The sequence below is a fragment of the Colius striatus genome, chromosome 15 (assembly GCF_028858725.1).
Source record: "Colius striatus isolate bColStr4 chromosome 15, bColStr4.1.hap1, whole genome shotgun sequence".
Lineage (NCBI taxonomy): Eukaryota > Metazoa > Chordata > Aves > Coliiformes > Coliidae > Colius > Colius striatus.
In genome coordinates this window covers 18015752-18041010 of record NC_084773.1, presented here as the reverse complement: position 1 = coordinate 18041010, position 25259 = coordinate 18015752, and the positions used below count along the sequence as shown (strand labels likewise).

The following is a 25259-nucleotide window of genomic DNA, read 5'->3' as shown; positions in this document are numbered from 1 at the left end:
AGCTGGGAAATTTACTCTAGTATATCTGTGTCTTTTCTAAGACAGTAACTGATATTTAACCACAAAACAAACAGCTATATAAAAACGGGCTCCGCTCCCACCCTGGAAATGCAATACAGACTATAAAACGAATAACTCTTGTTAATCTTTGCCTCCTCTCTTGCAGTGGCTGGAAAAGTGGGTTTGCATTTGCAGAGCTTGGTGCACAAATAAAGGAGTAAATAAGAGGGTTTGCTGACGCAAGTGTTGCGACGCACAGGCAGCACGTGAGTGGAAAACGGGTCAAATGGGCAAACAAAGCGATGAGCCTTCTTGAGTGTCCTGGGCAAACCTCGGAGGGCTGGAAAGCAGGAGGGAATTTTGTCGTCTTTTTTTTGGTGTGTGTGTGTGTGAATGTTTTTAAAACATTGCCAACTGTTAGTGTCAACAAAGTAAGTACAGAGGGAAGGAAAGCAGAAATAAATGCCTGACTGGAAAGGTGCATCAGAATACAGTAATTACATAAGCTTTATTTTCGTTGCCTTTGATGCCAGCATAAGTACGTGAAAACTAATGCACTGCAGAGGACAGGTTTGTGGTTGAAATACACTTGATGGATTTTGACAAATTAAACAGTTGTAAAGATGTTTGGAAGTTTTCCAGATCTTTACTGTTATTTATGTCACTGAACTAAAAAATCAGTGGTTAATTTGCAGTTCTTATAATTTTTATGATACTTATGTTGTTGTAAATTTAGCAGCGTGCGGCATCAACTCAGCGGGATACATTTTATGTTGTCAGCTACCTTTTGACATCATAATAGATTTCAGTTGCCAAAGCTTCGGGGAGAGAGAGAGAATGAAATGTAGGGAGTGCACTGTGTGAGCACTTGGATCAGACCCAGGTGGGAGAGGAGCTGGGCTGTGGGGTGGCTGCTGAAGCCAGGCTTGCTCCTTGGGGGCACAGCAGGGATCCTCCAGAGTTCTCATGACCATGGTGATGGATGTGTTTTAAGTGGTAAGGATGGATAAAGTGCTGATAGGATTGGGCCCTGTGGTATTGCTGATGGACCTTCAAAGTCTGCTTATGGACCTTCAAAGTCTGCTTATGGTTGGTAACAGCAGCAATGCTGAGCTCCTCAGGGCTCATCCCGGCGTGTGGGCCTTCTCCTGACCCCATGTCCCAACAATGCCCAGTGCGGGCTCTGGCTAAAGGGCTGCAGGTCGAGAACTGCTCTTGCAGCAGCTGTCAAGCTCATGTCTGTCTCAGGGTGTAACGTGGTCTTGGGGGAGGTGGGCCTGTCCACTCCCCAGTTATTTCTGCTGGCTACTTTTTCCATACACAGTGACCCATGGTTTGCTGGGTAAACAGGAGATAAAAAGAGCCCAAGTAAATCATCAGTGTGCCACAGTTGGATGTGGGAGCTGCTTTTGTCCTGCAGGATGGCGTTGATCACAAAGAGAAGACCTAAACACAAGTTTTACAGAGGACTTCTGATACCTGAAGTATTCACACATTTGGCAGGCTTTTTTATAGAGACATTTTTGCAATGTTTTTCTTTTTATAGAGACTCTCTATTCTCTCTATTTATAGAGACTTTTCTTCTATTGTCTGAAGAGAGAGAGATATCGTAAGTTTAGGTGGCTTAAAGAAGAGAGGCAGTTGTTTCCCTCTTGGGAGGCTCATTTTAGTGTGTTAAAACTGGTGTTTTTAATCTGAGGAGTGAGACCTGCCTCGGGAATATGTGACACATGAAATGGACTTTTCACAAAGCATAGCCATGCCCTTCCCATCTTCTGCTTCTTTCAACATTTGCCCTTTGCCTCCTAAGCCAGAAAATGGAAGATTTTATTAACGGTTGTTTCCTCAGTGTTTGTGGCATTAGCCACGTTTCTCAAGGGCGTTTCATGTGCTCTTTCCACTTTAACGGGATTGTCCATTGAGTTCAGCTCTGGCACGTTGGGGATCCATTTGCAAAGATAGCTGATTAAGCTGAACCTTCCTCATCCTTAGGTAATCCCAGAATACGCAAATTGTTAGCATGAGATTGGTTTTCTAACGTTTTTTTGGGTTCATAATTAAGCGCTTTGTAGTTGTCCTCCCCCTCCACCTCCCTCATAATCGGAGTCTTTAGCCGTGCTGACTCCAGCTCTCCCCTTTTTCTTTCTTGATCATCTTTTTTCTTTTCCCCTAGAGGTAGTTTTATGTCCAACTCTTTCTCTGGGTACCACTTCAAAGCTGCATGTCTTGGACTAGATTTTGGGCACAAAGAAAGTTCGTGACAAGAGTATCCTGCTGCTGCTTGGTTTCTGCTGGGTCTTGTCACCAAGGTCCCAGAGACCAACGCTGAAGCGAGCATGGACGTAGCTTTGGGGAGAAGACATTCATTTACTCTTGACTTATTTTATACCAGCCCTGTCTTCTGGCAAACTGGAGATGGGACCACTGAGGACTTTGTTTGCAAACTGACAGTGAATAAGTTGATGAGCCGTTGGTGTGAGCACGGAGGAGCTGAGCAGGAGAGTGGTGTTTTCTCGGGCAGCTACAGCCCTGTGTGGATGCCTGCACCACATCCCTTTGGTGCTCTTCAGGTGGAAGATGCTGCTCTTGTGTGTGTTGGAAGAACAAGACCACATTTCCATTTTGCTTCACAGACTAGTATGTTAGTCTGTGTTCGCTGGCTAGACTTATTCTGGCTAATGTTTGCCAGATTCTTCTATTACATATTAAAATAAGATCTTATGAGTGGGATTTATTTTTGTGCATTTCAGAAAACTAGGCCAGCCCTAACAAGCACATTTTTGTGTTTTTGTTTTTGCGTTTTGTCATTTTACATATTGAAAAATGGAATGCAAAAAGAGAAAAAAAAAGCCTGCTAACATCAAAAAGAAATAAAGCTTTGCATTATTCTGCATAAGTGTTAAAATCTGACTGATAGTTTGTATATACAGACTTGTTGTTTTTTTTATGGTGTTTCCTTTCCCCACCCAAAGATCACAGATGCTACGATAAAATTAATGCCCCTTTGGTAAATGCTTTTCTTTTCTGAACTTGGCCTAAAAGAGGGTCACACAGTGCTTTTGTTACTAATAAATGTGGCAAGAAGTAGGTACATATAATAGGCAGACATTAATTTGTCGAGGCAGGAACTCCTAAAAGAAAATGCAGAGTATTTCTCCCTCCTTAAATCCAGCTATTTCAATATCATAAAGTTTTTATTTTCACCATCAGGAGAGTAGCCCTGTTTGAGGAATTCAGCTTTAAAAAATGCCTTTGTAAATTGAGATTTTAGGACTACCTATTTGGAGGACGTTCTGTATGATAAATGATCCTTACAAGACAAAAAAAAAAAGTAATTTTGCATGTCTGCTTCCTAGGATGTGTGATAATAATAAATGAACATTTTATATATCATTATATATATATCATGGCAGAACAAAAATCAGAAGATATATTATTCATTATTCCTGTTACTTTATATTTAAAAGGCAAAGGTTTTTGCTTCTTTGCCAAAACAATGGCTACAGAATATATTTGTAATAATCCCCACAAATACAAAGGGTGGAGAGATCTTCCAGGTCGTTAGCGCTGGAGAAAAGAGAGATGCCTTTAATTGTATTCATTTGAACATTAATACATTAATGCTGAGATTTAAGTACTGTTACTATTAAAAATTAAACTGGAGGGGCAGTGTGCAGATCATATGCTTTAGTGTAAGTTGTCAGGTGCAGTGTTTGCATATTTAGCCTGCCATTCCAGCATTGAAATGGATGTTTGAGACTGGATTTGGCTTTCTGAGGGACACTTTTCTTACACCACCCCCCTGGTTTTGTTTCTGGCAGTAGCATTTCTTTTTAGGGATGTATTTGCTCCACCTGAGCAAAAGTTGCACTGATTAAAATCACAGCAGGATAAGGAGTAACTTGTTTGCTGTCCTAAAGTCCCCTTGTTCTTCTCCTCATCCTCCCCCCACACCGTGTCCACAGCTATTTTGCAATATGCAGCCCCCTCCGAGCACTGCCTGCGGAACTGGAGTAGCTCTGGCATGTAGATTTCCCAGTGGGAGAACTTGTGTGGATGGTAATTTTAATGAGACCTGATTTAAGCAGTAGAATAGATCCATAAAACTAATACAAGCAGACTTTCAAGCGCTCTACTATTTGTCAGGGCAGTGAATTTTAGAGGTGCATCCATTGGCTTGGTAAAGAATATTATAATCTCGAAAACTTAACCTGTATTAATTCAGATTGTTTCTATGCAAAGTACTATTAAGAACTTCTCGAATCCAGGGCAGGCCAAATATAGCCTTATTTATTTTTGAGGCTCAACTTTCGTCCAAAAAATCATGCTGGAACCACAGGACCTGAAAGCTGTGCTCTCTATGAATGAATGCAGAGCCTGTACGAATGGCCACAGCTGTGCCTCTAAGCTGTGGCAAACCCTTAGCTTTGCTTTTTATCCCCTTCATTTAAGGCCACCACTTGGTCCATACTTATTTCAGCCTCTCCTGTGCTGTCACACCTAGTTATATATGGCAGTCACACAGTTCTCTTCTGTCCTGTGGATACAAGCGTTACAGCCATCCCAGAACCTGAATCCCACTTCAAGTAATACACTTGGTCGCTGCCTTTTATTTTTCACCCCAGTGCTCAGGGGTGTCTCTTGCTCCTATTGGAAATTGTGTAGTTCTGCTTGACCTTATTAAACTATTTTCTTTCCCTTGCTCTCCTCTCCAGCCTTTTCCCTCCACCCTGTTTGTTGTCTCTCGTGGGTTTTTTTTCATCCCCAGCTAGGTTTTTTCACTGCAGTTAGCTCAAGTGGCCAGTGAGAAAGAGAGCAGGTGGGGGAAACTCAGGACAGGAGCTTTAGGTGGGAACGGGAAGAGCTGGAACATGTTTGTTGAGGCTGCAGTGGCAGAGATCAAGGGGGAAAGGGCAGAAGGGCGTTGCAGGGGGAGCAACGAAGGATGGAGCAGAGGGCAAGGAGAGGGAGGCCAGGGATTCAGCGTGCAGGCTGAGCGGAGGGATGCTCTGCACCGTGGGAGGGGGACACTGGCTCTCCCACCCCCTTCCCGGTTGCCTTCAGGCAACCCACCGACTGCATGACGGGGTGAGGTGGCTTCTGCCAGAGCCGGTGGCAGCGGTGACGTGCGTTTAAATGGGGGAAAAGTTTATTTGCTTTTTCTCATAGGAGATGCTAAGTGATTTTGCAGTTTGAGTAGAGTGGCATTATTGCACTTAGCTCTGCATTGATTAAATAAATTTGTTCTCCAATTCAAGTGTTAAGTGTGTATTATGAAACCTCAGAGCCAATCTTAGTGGTTGCAGTGTGCAAATATTTTTAAAATTATGTAATTAAACAGGGCTTGGGCTGTAATGTCCACTGAAGTGATTTATTAATTGAATGGTTTGATTAAATTTAATGTTATTTTAGTTTATACAGAAAGGGTCGGTATCTGTTTCACAGATAGGGACATCTTGTGGGGCTGTCAGTGATGGTTCAGAGGTCCTTAGGAGGAATCTTTAGCACCCAATTAAATATTAACCAAGAAGATGTGACTCGTTCTTTCTCTGTCCCTGAAACTGTGTTTTGACATGTAAGGCTGGTGATAAAAATTTGCTCGGCGGAATCACTTGCAATGCACTCTATTTATCACTAGATTATTTCTAAATTAATCACGCTAAAAATCTTCCCGTTGTAATTGTGCTGGGGCTCAGTGCTGTACGAGGTGTGTAAATAAAAAATGCCCCTTTAATTTCACGTTCGCTGTGTCTGGCTGCCGCCGCAGCCGAACTGTATCTCTTTCTGTAGAATGTCATTTTAAAGGTATTGTGGTTACTGAGCGGCAGCTGTGATTGAAAAGTATGTAAACTAATCTTTAGTTGCTCGTGTCATTTTTATATTCTTGTGTCAGAACACAAGAAGGCTGCTTTAAATTTGTCTTTCACTGTGTATTAATTTTCAAGTCTAATTTTTCTTGGGTTAAAGCATATACTGCATTCTCTGCTACACATTATCATTCAGTGCCAAAGTAAATGGCTACTTGTGAAAAAGTACAAAATTAGTTCCTGCTTGATTACTGTGAAATACATATTTATTTTCGTAGGGAGAGTTTTTATTACCAGTGCATAAAGTACAATTATCCTGCATGGTATCGGCAACTTAGAAGATGAAGTAATCAAGCACCATGCATTTGTCACTATGAAGAGCAGTAAGTTTTAGAGCTCTGCGTCGCTTTCCCTGAAACAAGGAAGGTACAAGGGGTTTGGGGTTTTTTTTTTGTGTTTTTGGGTTGGCTTTTTTCTTTAACTTTTTCCTCCTAGGCTTGCACTATGCCCTGTTCCTGCTCTCTTAAATGCAGACCATTTCAAATTAAATCCTCGCTTAATGTGTCTACATAAGAACTTCTTTGTCTCTTGATGCCCAACCATTGAAAATTAAATGTGGTTGCGGATAAGTATTTATTCATACCATACCTCACACCTGATCTTGTGTCAGCATGACATCATCTTTGCCACAAAGATTTCTAGTGGTTTAAAAACGTTCCGTTGTGAAATAAATGGGAGAGGTAGAAAAGGGGCAAGGAAGGCAACAAAAAATAAACTACTAGTGGGATTTGATGTTTTGCCAATTAAAACCAAAATACAAATAATAATAATTAAAAAAATTCATATTCTGAGGTCCACATGCTGCCTTTGATCCCTACACAGGACTTCCATTTGTGCTGGTGGCTGTTCAGCCTGCAGAGGGAAGGCTGTATATGACTTAATTTGTGTGTTGTGGGAAGTACATTTTCCTAGCATGTGGTCTAGCTTACTTGAAGAATCTGAAATGCGTTATAAATGTAAATGCTGTGTTTAAGTAAAACTTCATTATGTTTTGGTGGTTTCCAAAAATGCACAGGATTTGACCTTAAAGTGTTATTTCAAGGTGTTATGATGTATGAGCTAGACTTTGTAGTCTTCTAAATTAAATCTTTGAACATGTTATTATTGTATTTTGGCATCGACGAGATGTAGTTCTCAGCTATTTTCTGTCACAGCCTTCATTTTTCTAACAAGAGTAACGAGACAGGGCCAGATTCTTCTGCGAGAGGCGTGCGCGGGATGGGGATTACCCTGCGTTAGCCATGGTGTGACGAGGGACGGGCTTGCCCTTCGCTTCCAAGTCCAAGGTCAGGGTGAGTCTTCATCTGCAGCTGCCCGTGGGGATGGAGCCTGTGCTCCCAGCGCAGCCGCCACCCACCACCGCTCCCCTTGACCGTTGCAGAGCCCCACGAAGGATGTGGTGAAGGGCGTAGCGTTTGGATCCAAATCTGGTTCATATATAAAAGGAGTTGTGTTTCTGTTTGGAAAATATGAGCCCTTTTTTACGTAGCCCAGGTGTGGATTAGCTCTCCAAACCATTTGCCCATTCCTGTGTTTGTGGGAGACTGTTTTCAATTCTTACAAAGAGACTGTACAAGTCAAGCCATAGAAAGAGCAGAAGCAATCAAAAAATGGATGTAAAGAGGAAAAAAATTAACAAAGTGTTTGTGATCTCAGGTTGGTAGTCTGGATGTAGGAGCAGACATAACCACTATACACATGCTTTTTTTCCAAAGAAAATAGCTGCAAAACATTTCCACCTATGCCATGAGCGCTCAGGGCTTGTATTTCTCCTTCCCTACGTAACAACCACGGGTTTGTGTTACGGGAGGGCAAGAAGCGCTGCCGGCTGTGGGGCACCATCCACGCCACAGCGTGCATCCCCCCGGGCAGCTCCCAGGCACGGGGAGGGTGCAGCCAGCCAGCACCGGCCATGGGGAGAGGCAGGGTTTGGGCCTGGGTATGTTGTTGCAGAAAAGAATAAGAGCTGTGAGTCAGCGCCTGGGGCCGTCGGTCGCCGAAGCGCTGGTACCGTCTTTGAAGTGTTGTTTTTGGTACTGGTTTCAGGTCGCGCGCTCGCGGTATGAATCACAATGGTTACGCGGGTGATTTTCCCTCAAGAATGAAGCCAACCCCAAACAATGGCAGGGCCGCCCTTTCGGTCACTTTGCATGGCTGGCTGACTGGCTTGCTGGCTCTCCGTCTTGTGGTGATCATCTACCACGGCCTCGGGGTGGGAAGGGCGAGCAGCCGTTCAGCCAGTGCACATCAGAGACTCGTCCTCCATCCACGGCCACGAGCTCCCCAGTTTGCTGCTCCTTCCCAAGTAGGCTGTCTCCTGGATGAGGGGGCAGCCTGAAACAATTGGTGCAAATATTGAAAATCCCAGATGGAAAAGACATGTTAGGAAATCCCCCTTCCTCTCTGCATAATTCCTTCTCTGCCTCCTGAATAGGGCGATGCTCAGAAACTCCTCCGGCCTCGTGTTCCAAACGGGTCGCTTACCTGTGTTTCTTGAACAGCTAATTTTGCTGGCACGTTATTATTCGCCCTCTGCTATTTTCACATTGTGACACAAAACTAGAGAGAAGAAGAGATTGAAATTTTGACCGGTACGTTATCCTGATACCTGAGACGCCGTGTCGATATGAGAGTGTCTTTACCACAAGGACTTTCTTGGTGGTTTTAGAGATCCCAGTGTGAATAAGTAGAAAAAAGCAGAACTAATAGCTCAAGAAGCAAAAATATTTTTCTCTTAAAGAAATTGATTAACATGCAAATATGTACTGGATGCATATTAAATATCATTTCAAAATGTGATGGGCAGGAAGCATAAGTGATGCCATTTGGTTTTGTGGCATCAGTGTGGGTTGATTAAGGGGGTGGGGATAAATTTTGGGGATTATTGATATAGCATGAGTAGAGCCAGATGGTTGTATTACACATCTTTTGTGTTCTTGTTTGCTTCTTAAAGCAGTTGCAGAATTTTGCCCTGGGCAAAATTTACTCTTTTGCTCATATGTTCCCCTGTGAATTTACTTTTGACAAAGTACTTCACAAAGAGGGGAAACGCTGTGCTTTGTGCCCACAAACTCATCCCTTCGTGTTTGTGAAGCCAACAGCCCTCTCTGCTTAAGAAATATTTTGTAACTTGTGAAGTAAATTAGCGTTAAGGGCTAGCTCAGTGCACGTGTGGTGTGTATTGCTGCCCCTCGGTATTGATTTGCAGCCCATGCTGGCTTTTAAAAGTTTTCCTTGCAGTGTTTTGGAGAAGAAACGGTGGAAATGGCAAAATGGCAACCTCTTTGTTTTAATGTTCTGCTGATGTAGTATTCTTCCATTAAAGATATGTTGTCTGAAAGATTAATGAGAGAATTTTTCCACTACTTTTTCTTAAAAAAAAGTGTTGAGATTGTGGCATACCTGATTCATATGATCAGAAACACACACTTTGTAGTATTCAGGTTGAGTGGGAGAAGGGTATACTAGGTAGGTGTTTGTGACATTTGTTGGAACTGCTTATCACCAGAACCACCAAAATTTACGTGCATTTGTTTCCCTTTGAAAGCAAATCTTTCTTTCCCATAAAAAAGATGAGGTTTTGTAAAGGCTTTGTAAGAAAGAATTTATGTCTTATTTGTGCCTCACACCAGTCTTTGCGGGTATTGCTCCATTGACTCAGCTGAGGTTACTCCTAATTTGCATCGCTGTAGGCCCCTGGATGACGAGGTCCCTCTACATCTAGCAATTATAGTGGAAACAGTAGTGCTTGTAAATATGTTTTGTCCTCTGCTTTCTGTCCCCGTGTGAAACGGCGTGCCTGTGGAAGGCGAGGCAGCTCGCCTTGCCTGCGGTGCCAGGGCTTTTCCTGGGGACCAATTCCTGCAGCCGCAGACTTGGCGGCCCTGTGCCTGCATCCTCTGTCTGGGCAAAGCCAAGCCCACTGGTTTTTTTCCCAGGCTGAGAGCAGCATCTCTGAGCTCTTTTCCTGGAACCAGGATGCAAAAATGGGGAAGGGGCAGCTCTGATCCTATTGAAATCCCTGTCTAGTTAAGTCACAAGTCTGAGACTGAAACAACTTGCTCCACATAATGATGCCATTGTGCTCATCCTATCTGATCAGTTCTTGAAATGTTTTAGTAAGTCTATCTTACAACATTATAAGAAGATAATCAGCTGCCTTAGAAGGTCCCCATCTGGAGTATAGACTTCTTTTACTGAAAGATGTTTTGCCTTTCTGAGATAGCTCTCGCATTTCATCATCTGTTGTGCAGAGATGAAGTGCATATGAAAAGTCAGTGACTCTGAATCCATCTGTTGTTATTATTTTCCACTGATAATTGGCTTGAACAATGAAATGTCTGTGTCTGTAGCCTTTGAAACTGTACACCCTGTTTATTTTCTGGAGGTCTCGCTCTACTCTCGCTCCCCCCCTTTTTTTGTGTGTGTTTTGTTTTATTTTGGGGATTTTTGGTTTCATTTTTCTCTCAAGCTCGTAACTAGTGGAGCTTGCATGCAGATGACATCTTTTGACTCCGTGCATCAGTATGTGTCACTCAGCATCTGAAGCTTGCTGCCAATTTTTGTCAAGGGTCCTATGTCTGTTCTGTGTGAGTATAGAGTAGGTTTACAGCAGGAAGGCTGGCATATCTAGAGTTCATAGATATCTTACCTGAAATGTAGTATTTATTTCACTTTCTCTATTAAAATATTAATTTAGAGCCCAGTATCTAATACCTATGGAATTAGATACTACCTGTAATTGTGTAATATATTCAGTTGCATCCAGTTTTGCACGATGCAGGGTATTAATATTGGATTCCACTAACAGCAGTTCCATTAGCTTGCTCAACCAGTATGAGATATATATGAGCAGGGAGGCATAACTACCAGCCAGAACTGCCAAAACAGTCATTAGAAGCTCCATTGGGATGGACAAAGGCTTTTACACAGTGATATACTGATTAAATTTTGTTCTATGGTTTATTTGCATCAAGGTTAGATCACTATCGTCTATGTGAACCGTATTATCTGACACCTTATTTGGAAGGTCATTTCAATGCAAAAATGGTGAATGATACAGGGGCTCTAAAATTTCGTGCAGGATTCCTTCGTAGAGGATTTTTATCCTGTTAGGCTTGACTAGCTCGTGTTAGGGATTTTATTGTGCTTTAACGTGGTGAGTTTATCCAAGGAAAAGTAAAACCTCCCTCCATACTGTACGAGTGCTCAGTGGAACTGAACACTCTCAATCCGCAATAACTGTGAGTTATATCCAGTATCCTTTTGAAATAATGTGGCACGTGCTTGAGAAGCCAGTAAACATGCATTGCATCTTTTAAAACCCGAATCTTCTTGTGTCTGCCTGCGTGTAAGTGCTCTTTCAGAATGAAATTTCGGTGCTGGACGCAGTCGTGCCGTCCATGTTACGCTGTAGACTGGAGCACGAGAGAGTAAGGCAGTGGAGTATAATCATATTTGTGTTTCAATGGCAATCATTTAATACTGCAAGTTATTAAAAAATAATTAAATTACCCAAACCAACATGTAGCTAGGACTTACAATAAGAGGTCAATGTGATTTGACTCCTTAAGTTAGGAAGGGACACTGGTGAATTCCAATCGCTTTAAAATTGTGCTGCTTCATTCTATTTCTGGAAGGATAAACGAGACTGAAAAATAATTCATTTCTTTAGAAGCAAGAGTAAATCACAGTATGTAATTATATATATTTGATTATAATAATAAATGCTTAGAGGTGCTTGGTGGTTATCACAGTCTCTAATTTAGTTGTTTTTTGAAGCAAATATAGTTTTGAGGGGTCGTTTTACGAGAGTCATATTTTGAAAATAATGTTTTTCAGGGAAATGTCAGAAATTTCTTCCTTTTCCCCAAATAAACTAGTAAATAGGTGTGCATTATGCAGTGATTCATAACAGCTAAAATAGCTCTGTGTGTGGAATGTCTTTTGTATAGTAAATAAAACAGGGCCAGTACAAGCAAATTCAGATTTAATCTGTCAACTCAACCAAAAGTCTCTGTATTAATTTTAAGGAAAGACCAGGCCAGGAATGTATTGGGTTTCAGTACAGGGAATAAAAATGAATTTTACAGGTGGTGTTTGGTTGTGTTTCTTCTGCTCTGGCGAGATGGGTGGCTGAGCCAAAGCGGGCACAGCACACGATTCAGCTCTTTGCCAGAGCAATGCTTAGATTAGAACTGAACGTTTGGCGTTGAGTAGTCGGTGCTGTTGTTATTTACTATTATATGAGCAAAGCGTTTAGCGCTATGATTTGATTTGATTTTGTAGCTCCTATCCCCTTAAACAAGCTGTGTAGCTTGTCAGAGATCAGGACAGGTAGAATGCACAGCAGGCGTCTGATTTGAGCCAGTTACTCATTTGCTGAGTGTTTGTGTTTATGCAAAGGGGCCTCTTCCTGCATATTTAATCTACAGTAAGGCAGTGGCTTTTGTTGTGTTTAGACCACATACCTTCAGTCCTTCCTTACACTGCAGCCAGTGCTGAAGCACAGAAAGGCTGGATAGTCAAAAGTGCTGTAGTGTGTTCAAACTCTCAACTTTCTGCAGTTGGTTGGGAATTACTGTACAGCTCTAAGCCTTGTTCTTCCTCATTAATGGGTAAGTTTGCACTTCGGTAGAGTAAGATACTTTTGTTTCTGTTCCGTTTTGTAAATGCACAGAATGTTTGTTTGTTTTTAATTGTCCAAACCTCCTTAAGCAAAACCCGGTCCGCTGAGAGAGTTTGTTGCAGGGAAATGGATCAAGAATACAGGTGTTTCTGGAATATACGTCTGAATAAAGTACTAAATGTCGTATTGCAATAGGCAGGTATTTGCAGAGGGCGGGGGGGGGGGGGGGCGGAGGGGGAGAATGAGTTTGGCATTATTATTCTTTGTACTAACAAATCCTGTTTTGTAACTATCCTGAAGATAATGCTTCCATTGTTAGCTGAAAGCTTTCAAACAGTGTGCAACGCAGAACTGCAAAAGCAGCAGCAAAAAAGGGGAAAAAAAAAAAGAGGAGGAAAAAAAAAAAAACCCCACCAACCCTCTGGTTCTTCATTGTTTCCTTCGCAAGGGTCCTCACTAGAATGTCTGTGCTGTAATAGGAAGGTTTTTCTTATGTGGAAATTGAATCGTCTCTTCATTGATATTAATAGCACACTAGAGATGTTAGCCATGATGCAGAGTACCAGGACTGTAGAGTAGGAAACATGATATTGCAGGGGGGAAAAATGACAGTCCTTTTGCTCCTCAGTGTGGGAGACATCCCTTCCGAGAGCAGAGTTTGCCTAATGGCATCCTGGCTTAACTATTTACTTGTAGGTATTTTATTCTCGGGCTCGCTCTTGTAGTATAGACATAATTACTGTTGCTTGCTCTTGCACTTACTATGCAGCTCGGTTTCTGATTCAGTCTGGACAAATTAGTTTTAAAAATGACTTTTGAGAGAATCTGTGCAGCGTGCCTGCACAAAGTATAGACTGTGCATGTAGCGTAAGCTGTGTTAGGAGGATGTCAGAGTCTGATGAGAGGGGATCGGTATCAGAAATTAAAGAAAAGATGACAAAGGGCATGTCTTGAAAGCAGACGGTTGTAGTACAGACAGCGTTTGGAGCAATGTGGAAAATGTGCAGCGAGGCCAGAAGTAGTAGTTTTGGTTACCAATTAACTATTTCCTTCGTTTGAGTAACTCCTCTCAAACAGAAGAGTGTGCTGTTCCACCACATGTTGGAAAGTGTGAGAATCTGAATAAAATTTCACCAACCTTATTAAAATATGTAGGGACTTTGGTCTTCTTGGGTACAAATCAGCCTACAGACTCAGAGGCATTTATTAACAATAAGACTGCTGAGGGTTTTTAATAACAAAATTACAAATACCATATCTAATTGTAAGTGTATTACTTTTATGCACCAGTTTAAAAAAAAAAAACTTTTTATGAGGAAAAGTACCTCAGTCAAAGCACCTTATGTGATTAGTGCTATTGTATTCTTAAATTTTGATTGATAGAGATAATAGTTTTCACTTAAAAATACAGACAGGTACTTTAACTTTCCATGACAATAGCTATTTGCATTTCTTTTATCTTTTTGTTTAACATTTGTGGGGGTTGGGACGGATTTGATTATTAACTCTTATTGCACACCGAGGTAAATGCTAAAACAAAGCTTTTGTTAAAGCTTCAAAGGTAAAACAGCAAATATTGTTTTTAGGCTTCAATATTTAAAGGCTGTTAAAGGATACCTCGAAAATATTTTCACATGACCATGACCAAGAGTATCACTTGCTTGTCAGGTAAGAAGAGAGAGGAGTCCGGGCCGCGGCGCTGCCCGCGCCGAGGGGAGGCGGGAGGGCCGGGGCGGGCTCGGGGGCGGCGGCGCGGCCTGAGGGCCCGGGCGGGCGGGCGCCGGGGCGGGGGAGCAGCGGAGGCTGCTTGGAACCGAGGGGCACGGTGTGAGGCAGCGCCCAGGTCACGGCGGGGGATGCTGGAAAGTCGGCTAGGCGAATTGCGGGAGAGCCGTCAGCCGCTCCCGAGGACCTCGCTTTGCCAGGCAGACCTACGCGAGTGTTGTGGGAGTCCCGAAAAGTAACGGGTCGTGGTGGGTTTGGCTCCGCAGAGATGGCAGCCAGCGATCCCGCCAGCCCTGCGCCTGCAGCGGTGGCTCCGCCGCGCTCGGGGAAGGGGGTATTCCTCTTGTTACCTTAATTAGGTGAGGTCAAGTTTCGAGAGGAGAGACAGACACAAAATGGTTAAGGCTGGCGTGGAGGCACGGAGAGTTATTTTAAGAAACGGGGAAGATCTGGCGAGTACAAAACAGGCGGCTGCGTTTGATCTCCTGGCTCTCAGCTCAGTGAGATGGCCTCTCATCATTTGATGGGGCATTTGACAGGTTTGATACTTTCTGGGAACGTGTTATGGTCTTTACGTCTGATGAATTCAATGAGGGCCAGCTCTGTTATGCAAAGTAATTCGTGTGAGGCAAATAACCAATCCATCATTAAAAGATGCAAGACTTACAGTCGCAGTTCAAATTCTGTATTGGGAGCGAGCTGTTCTTAACTTGTCTATTAACTGTACCCATATTTCCTATAAGAGCTATTAAAAAGCGGGGGAGGAATGGATTGTGGCTAGTTTCATAGCATTGGCTTACACCGAGTGATTCTTTCCCAAGGTTACGGTGGACTTGAAAGGTAATATTATTTTGAAAGGGGAAAATGTGCTGTGCATAGCTTTGTCCTCGTGCTGATATTTATTTTTATTTTATTTCATTTCTGTTTAGAATAAATAATAAGCGTCAGCCAGAGATTCTGAACAGCCTGCTAATGACTGAAAAATGAAAATACAGTATGATTTGCTCCCTCCTTCCACCGAGAAGCAGCAAGGAAGCGAGCACTGAGATCCCTGTGTTTTGGCCTGTACCAAATCCATTTCCCCCTCTTTGAAGCAAGGTGAAAGAAGTGCACTTAGTCTGTAGCAGTTTTACTCTTCACCTGCATTTCACTTCTTCTGAGGAGGTGATAATGACTCCTGGTATAGAAAATCTCTTGTACTGTGCCTCCTGAGATTTAATACATGCTGCACGATTAAAAGTAGCCACTGTGATAATGGTCAGAGAAAATAACTCTCCCTCAGATTATTTAAAATACTTAGCTCAGTTTATCGTTTTTTAGGTTGCTGGATACCTCTTTAGAAATAAAATAGGTACAATAAAGAGGACAACTACTGACCATCAGCAAAGCAATTCTGCACACCGTTTGTGTGTGTTAGTAAAAGTAACCCAACTGAGTGTACTGGGTAAGAAAAGTAACCTCTGTGCAGGATTGGGCTCACAAGCCTGCCTGATACCAGATGTTGCTCATCATGATCAGTGTACATCTTGTGTTTTCAGGATTAGTAAAATACAAAATGAAAACCAGGTGTTTTTTTTTTTCCCCCTCTTACAAATGTACAATTGACAAAATTGTTGAATGCATCTTTTCCCACATAGGACAGGAAAATAATAATTATGTGAATAGTAGGAGATATTTCATATTTCAGCCTCTCCGCAGTTGAATGTGACTCAGGGAGTTTTGAAAGGAAAGAAACACCTGTATTACATGGTTATGGTTCACTTTATTCTGAAGAAATTACTACACAGAAGTGCCTATTTTGATGAACAAATGTTGAAATTTTAGAGCTTTCAGGAAGCCTTGTAGTAAATGTTTTAATCAGACACGTTAAATGTAGTTCACCTGGTCTTGTTTATATAAGAAATGAAATTAAATATCAGAAACAATTTTTTGTGTGTTATTGTGTGTGTGTGTGTTCTCTCTCTTTTTTTTTTTAATGTGCTTTCTAGGTAGTGAAGGGGAAATTCCTTTGCTACTTCAGGTTTCCAGTAATGAATTGTAGCCTTCTCAAGGCTAGGACTCTGGCAATAAAAAGTACATGTGTAATTCTGAGCCAGGGAGCAACTCAAATGGTATTCTCCTTCCCCATGTAAGATTATTCACAACCAATTTGTGTGGGATCAAGGTCTTGGTTAAACTATTTTTGGCTATAGCCAAGGCTCTTGTAGTTTAGATATTAGTAAAAATGTTACTGTTTTGAGTCGACTTTCATTCTGTGGTGCTCTCTGTTTCTGCATGTTCTTTATATCATTGGTTAAATTTGGCTTTGCCTTTGGAGTTACGGTTCCGTCCTACAGCCTCCCTGAAACGACCTCCATACCCTGAAGGGATGAGACCACTAAACTGAATACGTGTTGTGGGATCAAGAGAGTTACCAAGGTCCAGCCTGACAGCAGGTATAATGGCAAAGCCTCTGATCTTTTTGTCTGGTCCCTTGGTACCAGGTAAATTGGCAGGACGTGATCCAGAGCAACAGGAAGGCTTTCTGTCAAAGTCAACTGGACAGGTTATGGCAGTTGCTCATGCTGAGATCTTTTTGTCTTTCCAAAATCCTGCCCAAAATATCTGTTTTTTAAAGTATCTTTTTATCCAAGGATTTCAACATGTCTTACAAAAGCAATTAACCATTTTGCAGATGGGTAAACTGAGGCACTCAGCGAACAAATCTCACATGTTCAGCAATACATGGTAAAATCTGAGCAGGGCAAGTAGTGTTGACTTGACCCTTCCCTGCCTGGGATGCCAGTAGAGCTGAGAGGATGCCATCGTGAGTGCTTAGAGACCTCCACTTGTGAGATGGCAAAACCGCTGCCACTCGCAAAGTGGATGTTTGTTTGTGGTTTGGTTTTCTATTTTAATCATCTCCTTTGGGGAAAATATGAGTGTAGTGAGACGTCTTGCTTTGGTAGGATGGGATTTTTTTCATTGTTTGTTCCACATGCACACTTACAGTGTTGATGGTACTTTGTGTTTATCTTAAAGACAGCATGATGGAAGGAATGTGTGTTGCCTACATCAGTTCCCTCACCCATGTAAACATTTTCGTGAGGAAAGTCTGTATTTGTGTTTCTGTGTTTTGAGATACTCTACTTTTAAGACTATTAATGAGAATTTTTCGCAGGTGGGAACAGCTGTCTCTGCTGCTCATTTTAACATCAATGATACGTTATCCAAATTTTTTAAAGCCAGGTAGGATACAGCAAGATTTAGATAACCAGAGAGGAAAGCGGTCTGGATTTCAACTGGGGAGTAATTTAGGAGAAGAGGTGAAGTCCTCCTCAGCCCTCTGGATAGACGATGGGCTGGTGTTACTGAGTTTCCTTGGAGCATGTTCAGGTTGGATGTGACAAAGGTGTTCAGAAGCCATCACCTGCCTTTCACGGTGCTGCCAACAGAGAGATCATATGCACATTGTATGCAAACGTGCAATTTTCTGCAGTGTCCTTAAAAAGTACATTTTAAGATAGTTCATTTGCTATCATGAAGACTCAGGGTAGAAATGAAGTCTGCTTGCAAAATACTGCCAAAATAGGGATCTGACTGCCAAATACCTAGAAAATTTATGAAACAGACAAATATGAAAAGAGGTTTAAAAGTGTCAAGTCCAAGATAACCCTGGCAGCAAGGCAGGATAGAAGCCTTTATTGTTGCTAATCTAAGAGCACATCGTATGTCAAAGGTCATGTATTTTACATAAAAGATGTATTGTTTTACATACTCACAGGAAGGTGAGACCTGACCTATTATGATGGAGTAGTGTTATGTCCTTTGCAGAATCAGGAATGTCTTATACGTGTGCCCCAGCAAAAGGCTTCCTACACTGCAAACATGTATGAATTTTGGCCCCTGATTTTCTGGCACCACATGACAAGAACTCTGACAAGCTTCTCAAAACATAAAAAGTAAAATAAAATGCCAGTGAACAACAGATAAAACCAATATTCATTTCATCTCAAGGTAACTTTTTTTTTTCCCTGGCTAAAAATAATTGGGTTTCAATGGTAAAGAAGCAATGCCTCTTTCTCATTGTGAAAGCATTTTTCCTTCCAAAATAAATGGCAAATGAGTACATTTTCTTTTGAAAGAGCTTAATGAAGCTTCTGATTTTCTTTTTCCCAGAGGTTGGTATTTTACTGCTTCAGTAAAAAAAGCTTCACCTACTGATGTAAATAACATAACTTACCACTTGATGAGTTTCACAAACACCCCCAAAACTACACATCACTGTGTGAATTTTATGAAGCAGAGTTTCACGTAGCTGTATCTTACACATCCACATGTCACCGACTTTCCGTTTCGTATGATGTCATCTGTGTCACCAAATTATTGCATATTTCTTTCTGTCTTTGTTCATATTATCCTGCACCCCTGCAGCAGAAGATCAACATTTCAGTGAAATTATGTTGTAATTTTACTGATGTGGAATTAATTCTGAATGCTGTTAGTGGTTTGAGTTAGTAACTTGATCTAAATTAATAAACAAATGTTTTTCTTTCTCTTGTACCATATGTTGATCCCAATTACATGAACAGAAAGTGGCAGATTGTCATGTTTCTTAAAAGATTACATACTCTTTTGCATAAGAGAGAGTACACAAGATGCAGTAATATACAGGGTAAAAAAAAACCCTACACGTGCTGTTTTCTCCCTCCTACTTTTTATAAAGATACACTTTAATTATTTCTCTTTTCAATACCCACTGTTCTTACCACCTTGGCATACTTGGTGTGCTCTTGGTAATGCTTAACGAGAAGATATCCCAAGACAGTAAACAACTTTTTGAATTAGGAAAATGCAGCTAGTTTTAAAATCTCATCTAGGACTGTGTCTCTATGGAAAAGGATAAGAAAAAAAAAGGAAAGGATCCAGAAGCTAAAATAGCAGTGGTTACAAATGGTCTCAAAATGCCTTAAGTAAAGAGAACCCATTCAGCCAATAGTTAGATTTCTGAAACAAAGAACTGAACTCATCTACTAGTCAAACTGCAAATAAATTGATAGACATCAAGAGTAAGAAAGTTTATGCTGGAGAACAAAGATGTCTCATCTCTGTGTTTGGTTTTTTTCTCCTAAAGATCAAGTTGTTCATGCTGAACTGAAGAGCCTCACACTGACTGGTACTGATAAGCAGCAGTCCCGTGACTTGATTGTTTTTATTAACTCTCTCTGAAAGTCATTCACCATTAAACACGATTAGATTCATTTGTAGCTTTATTTATGTTTGTACTTGCAAATGTAGTGCCAATGAAAATGCTTTGGGTGTTGTTGCTGACACTGACCCTGCAGTCACGTGTGTTACCTTCTTTCTCTGCAGGGTAAGAAGAGTGACCTTTTTGGGTGGTTGTAACTGAAGATTGCTTTACAGGAGCAACTGAAGAAGGTAAATACCAAATATTGTTTTGCACACGATTTCTGAAGCATATCTGAAGGAGAGATCTGATCCTGCAAACCCTAGGAGCCTGCCTTAGTTGTATGAGTAAATGCTGTTCTGGCAACATGGATTGCAGCATTGGGCTGGGAGAGAGGCTTTTGGAGCCACTGCTATGCTTTAAACCTATGTTTTGCCTGGGAGACTGAGGGTTTAGATGTCTAGTTGAATTTTAGGAGCAAGGCCACGAAGATGCACTTCTTGGCTTTCAGCTGTGTTCTGAGAAGACTGCTTGGTAACTGGATAGAGCCTATGTACAAATGGGAAGACCCTGCTCTGGCTGGTCTTGGGAGCCACGTGGCTGAGTCCGTGGCCCAGCATTCATGGGCTAGGAGTTGCAGCTTCACAGCCACACAGCAGAGTCCTCTTTGTGGGCAACTCCCTGGGAAATGGTCAAATCAGCTTCAGCACTGCTTCATCTCAAGCTGAGACACTCCTGGAATTACAGCAGCACCTCGAGCAGAGCAGGAAGGCAGAATTTAGCAGTTTGATTGCTTATTATCACTGCAAAAATTAAAACACATGCTTTTGAGTCTTTTGGAGTGTAGTGAAAAGGAAAAAAATATCACTCTCTGCAAAATGATTTTTATTTAAAGCAATGTGAAAGTCCCTTGCCTCTAAATTAACTCCTTGCTTCTCTTCTGGTCCAAAGTTTCAAGTTGGAAAGGAGTATTAACATCACAAAAGTGGTGATTCACAGAATTAACTTGCAGAAGAGTAGAGCAGATCAGCGTTTGGTACTGAAGGGTGTCATCTGACTGAGGTTCATATGGCTGCTTTATAATCACCTTCTTTCAGAAATTAATAGTCGGTTAAGCACCATAGCAACAAGCAACACTGATGTAAGCGTTGAGCAGTGGCTGCTGTTCGCTGTGATGTCAGTGCTCGTTAGTGCTGTTCTCTTGACCTTGTTTGAATATAAAATGGTGATTTCATTTTAAACTTAGAATCCTACAGAATGACTAAATGCATTGGAGTGAATTAGAGCTATTTTTATTTTTAATTTTATTAAAATGTACTTCAAGGGGAAAAAAATGTCCCTGTTCTCTTCTATTTTAAATTAAAGTAGATCTGAGGACGATGTAGGGTTTTTTCAGTTCTTTGTTGCCAAAAATATCTGTTTGGTGAGGACGAAATTCATGAAGTTCAAGTGAATATTGCAGTCCTTGGCCATGTCAATGGTGTATGTCAGCTGTATGGTATATGCCTAGCTTCAAGATTTGAATATTACTATTTTGTTGGGTTTGTTTTTTTATGGTGGAGCCTATGAGGTGTGCATTTCAGGCACAGAAGCAGCAGCAGATCCTGCTGTTTAAGAAGACAGTGGTTCATTGCCCCACAGTGGCAAAGTTCTCCTTTTGAGTTTGTGTGGAGAAGGAAAAAGATTTAAGCCCCAGGTGCATCAGAGGGCCTCACAATTAATGGGGTTCCTTTGGAGCCACAGTTCATGTACGGCCATGATGTTATGTGACCCAGGAAAATGCAGAATTTTGGCTGTGATAAATGCAAAACACTATCTTTAGACTCACCTAAAGTTTGTAGGTGGTGTCTCCAAAAGCAGACATACTTAGCATTGCTACCACTAGGACACCACAGATGCCAGACATACCCTGTGGTATGCATACTTCAGCAGTAAGTAGTTTGAGTGATTCATGGAATATATCTTTGGAAAAGACCATTAAATTTTTTTCACTGTGATCTCCTGAGTATTTTAGGTTATTGAGTATTATCCCAGACCCCTGGGCAGACCTTTAGGTAAGTAGGATTCAGCCAAGCTCTGTGTCTTAGAAGTTGATCCAGGCTCAGTGGGAAGACCTTGAGGACTGGAGGACCATGGGTCAGTTGTAGTGTGTGCAAACGAGATGCATGTTCAAGCACATGCAAATTCACAACTTGGTGAAAAGTTAAGTCCTGCGTGTCCTTTAACGTTAGGACTTGTTTGTCTGCGAAGGTTTGCCTCTGTCCAGTGTCCACTGAAGGGAGGTGCCATTTTCAATGAAAACCCGTTTGCTGCAGGATCGGTGCATAATCTTGCAAAGTATTTCATAAAATAAAGCTATAATGAATGATATGTGGTCCAAGAAACTGGATGTCAAATTTCAGCCGGGTGAGAATTGAAACTGCCGAGATAATAAACCATGAGAAGAGGAGATAGTAATGGAAATAGTGATAGAGTCCTAATTAGAGCAGTGCCACTGAAACAGGGAAGGTTAAGGGTTTGGTTGATTGAGTTTGAGCTCAATTGATTGATAGCTTAATTTCAGGTGAAATCCCATCTTCTGAGTTAGCGCTTAAGCCGCTGAGTGCAGTTCCAGAGCAGGACTCGCTGCTCCTTGAGGAGCAGCCGCGTGGCCCCAGGCGTCCCAGCGCTGCATGCGAGCCTGGCCTCGGCCAGGGGCCTGGGATCCAGCATAGACCTGGGGAAATAGGTTTATATACTGCATGGTTTGTTTGCTTTCTTCCTTTGTTTTTCTTCTGTGAGCTCCAAAGAGCTCTGGATGGAGTCACAAATAACAGAATAGATACAACAAGGGGCTTTGATGGTTAAACCTGCAGAATTAAGATGTTTACATTCTCTTGTATGTAGCACTGTTAGGCATAATGCCTAATTATATGCCAGTTTTTCCTCAAAGTAAGAATATTAAATGTTTGATTTGGGGAGAAGGGAGGGGAAATGTATTTTTACAGAGCTGTGGACAATAGTGTTAGTTTTCCAGGAGCAGTCATTTGTTTAAATGCATGTGAAAAGCATTTTTGATAATCAAACACCATTGGGTGAGCATTGTAAATCAGGGATAGCTTGCATGCTGAAAAATTGAGAAGTACAAAACATGCTACTAAAGTTGTACATTATTGATAACAAAAGACACATACAGACTTTTAAGACAGCAAAGATAGAACCCTTTATAAAACCTTTAATGGGGAGGGGAAAAATCAACACAAAGGATTTAACAAAAGTTGTACTTAGTTTAAAATTTCAGATCTTAATGCTTGTCAGAGTTAAATGCTGATTAAATATTGATAATAAAACAGAAGCTGCCTGCTGCAACTCAGAACCAAATGAGATGATCAACAGATAAATCTAGGGGTTTGAGCTTTAACTCAAGCCAGAAGAAAGTCAGAAGGATTTATTTTCCTAAGCTCAGTACAAGAACCAGATTGTTCAGTTTGTCTATGTGTAAAACAAAGTGCTTCTGGGACAAACAAAAAAATAATTGTATTTTTTTCCCAGTATTCTCACCATTTTGTTTCATCAGGAAGAGACGGAGCTCCCAAAGTGTGGTGGCATGTCGCTGTGCTATGTCTGTGCTGGCTGTAGCAGGAGAAACTCCAGGCAAAGTCAAAACTCTGAAACAAACTTTTCAGGGAAGTTTCTCTTTTGAAAGGCTCAAAAGCCTATAGTGGAAAAGACAACCTTATTGTTGGATATTTTCTCCAATGTTTCCTCTGCAGCAGGCCCAAATTACAAAGTTGTACTGGAAGCATTTTGCATTGAGTTGTTTGCATCACCTCAAGCAAGAAACAGGGATCTGAGAGGCCCCTGTTGATGCATGATGCTCACTTGCTGATGGGGTAGTACTCCTGTAGCTAGAGCTATTACCATCTGAGACTGAATTTCTTTCCCTTGGGATTGTTAGGAGACGTCGTAATGTCCTGCTTGTTAAGACATTGGAGTTGCTGAAATGGAAAGGTGTACAGCGCAGTGCAAAGTGTTTCTGTAATCTCTGGCAACAGAAATGACAATGTTACCTGTATGTTCTGGGGTAAACACTAAAAAGGTTGTGTGCAAGTCTTTGGAAACACAGACTAGTTGAAGACCTCACCTACTTGGGTGAATAGTTTGATCCAGAAATGGGTGAAGTTGTGACTTTTCTTGAAGCAATTGGGTCAAGAAGGGTGTAGAAAACAGATTAAGACATTTTGGAATAATTTAAGAAGTATCTGAGCAAATCTCATTAACATGGACCACTGGCATGCTGTGTTGAAGACTTCAAAGATCTATCAGAGGAGTTCTTTCTGTGCTATTGTCTGACAGCATTAGCAATCTCAAGAGAACATGTTTCTATTGTTTGCTTTTGGCCCATTTAGCTTTTCTTCTTTTACTTCTTCTTACTGTTCCTTAATATATTATAAATCTTCAAGTGGATTGGTAGAAAAATACACTTCTCGGCTTTAAGATAATCATTAGCAGGTTTTGATCCTCTTATCTGACACTTTTGGACCAAACCCTTCTGGTCTTCATGAAGACTACTAATGTGAGCAAGATGTGGCCAGTATTTTGCATAATCCAGTGTTTCTTCCATTATTTTAGGTAAGTCATCGAATCACAGAATGGTGGGGGTTGGAAGGGACCTTTAGAGATCAACCAGTCCAACCCTCCTGTCAAAGCAGGTCCACCTAGATCAGGTCACACAGGAATGCATCCAGGTGGGTTTTGAAGAGCTCTAGAGGAGACTCCACAACCCCCTTGGGCAAGCCTGTGCCAGGGCTCCCTCACCCTCTTACTGTAAAGTAGGTTTTTTGATATCATCTGCTTGAAAATGCAAGTGCTGATTTGTATTACTTAACATGTGTTGAGAGTACCATCATCTATATCGGATCTGTGAAAAACATGCGGCACGAGGCTGAGTGGTTTGTGCACACCTCTAGATTTGGGAAGCACTAGCCTAATCTGTTCCCACAGATTAAACACAGTTGCATGTAATGAAAATGGCCCAAAATGTGGAGGTTGATTAAGCAGCCACAAAAGGTGCACCGATGTTCACCTGTTGCTAAAAGCAATATGAGGCCCATTAAATGAAGCTGTTGTCAGAGGAGGCCCAACCTTCCTCATCTAATGAGTAGTGTGCAAAAATGACCATACTGGCAAGTGCCATCTTGGAGCTCTGGGCTGCAGCATCCCTGTCACAGGGAGGTGTTTGAATCCTCCCACCAGCCTTCTGTGTATGAGAAAATTTAAGCCATGTGCATCCCAAGAGGGAGACACGACATCCCGTGCTAGGCACTGCTGTGTCTGCGAGGGCTTTTTTGTTGTTGCAGCGATGGGTAGTGCTGTTGAAGTTGGTTGTACTCATCATCCTGAGCCATTTGGGAAAAGGTGCTGTAAAAGCTGTTTTCAGAAAGAGGGAGCCTGATCTTTTGCCATCAGTGATCCATGAGCAGCCTCTGCGCTCTTATACTGGGATTGTAGCTTTGCTATGGACTTATGTTCAACAGGTACATCACTGTGTTCGCCTTCTAACTTGGCCTAAGAACAGCTCATAATACACCATGCAATGCAGACTATGCAGTTTTCATGCTGGTTCTTCCAGCCAAGGTGGATAAATACATTACAACATGCTGCATTTTACCAGAGCTTGGATGAGGAATGGAGTCAGAACGGCCCAGTTAGGAACACCATCCATTCTCATTGCTCCAGAATGCAGGCATGGGCTCCAGGTAAGGTAGCCTGAACTCATGGTCAGCCTCAAACACAAAGGTGATTCAGTTTTGAGATTTCCTTCTGAAGCAGACAAATGACTTAACTCTGAGTCGAGAGATGTGCTGTGGCTTGCCCTTGTGCACGTTATGGT

At 41.7% G+C, this 25259-nt stretch overlaps 1 protein-coding gene across 6 annotated transcripts in view; it reads left to right on the top strand.

The window, feature by feature from the left end:
• The window catches only part of FOXP1 (forkhead box P1), a 410233-nt gene that overhangs the window by 168647 nt on the left and 216327 nt on the right, over positions 1–25259 (top strand). For all 6 annotated transcript variants that reach the window (XM_062008078.1, XM_062008074.1, XM_062008073.1 and 3 more), the window contains one exon: positions 19573–19638. The gene's annotated coding sequence lies outside the window, so the exon portion shown is untranslated. The remainder of the gene's footprint in view (positions 1–19572; positions 19639–25259) is intronic.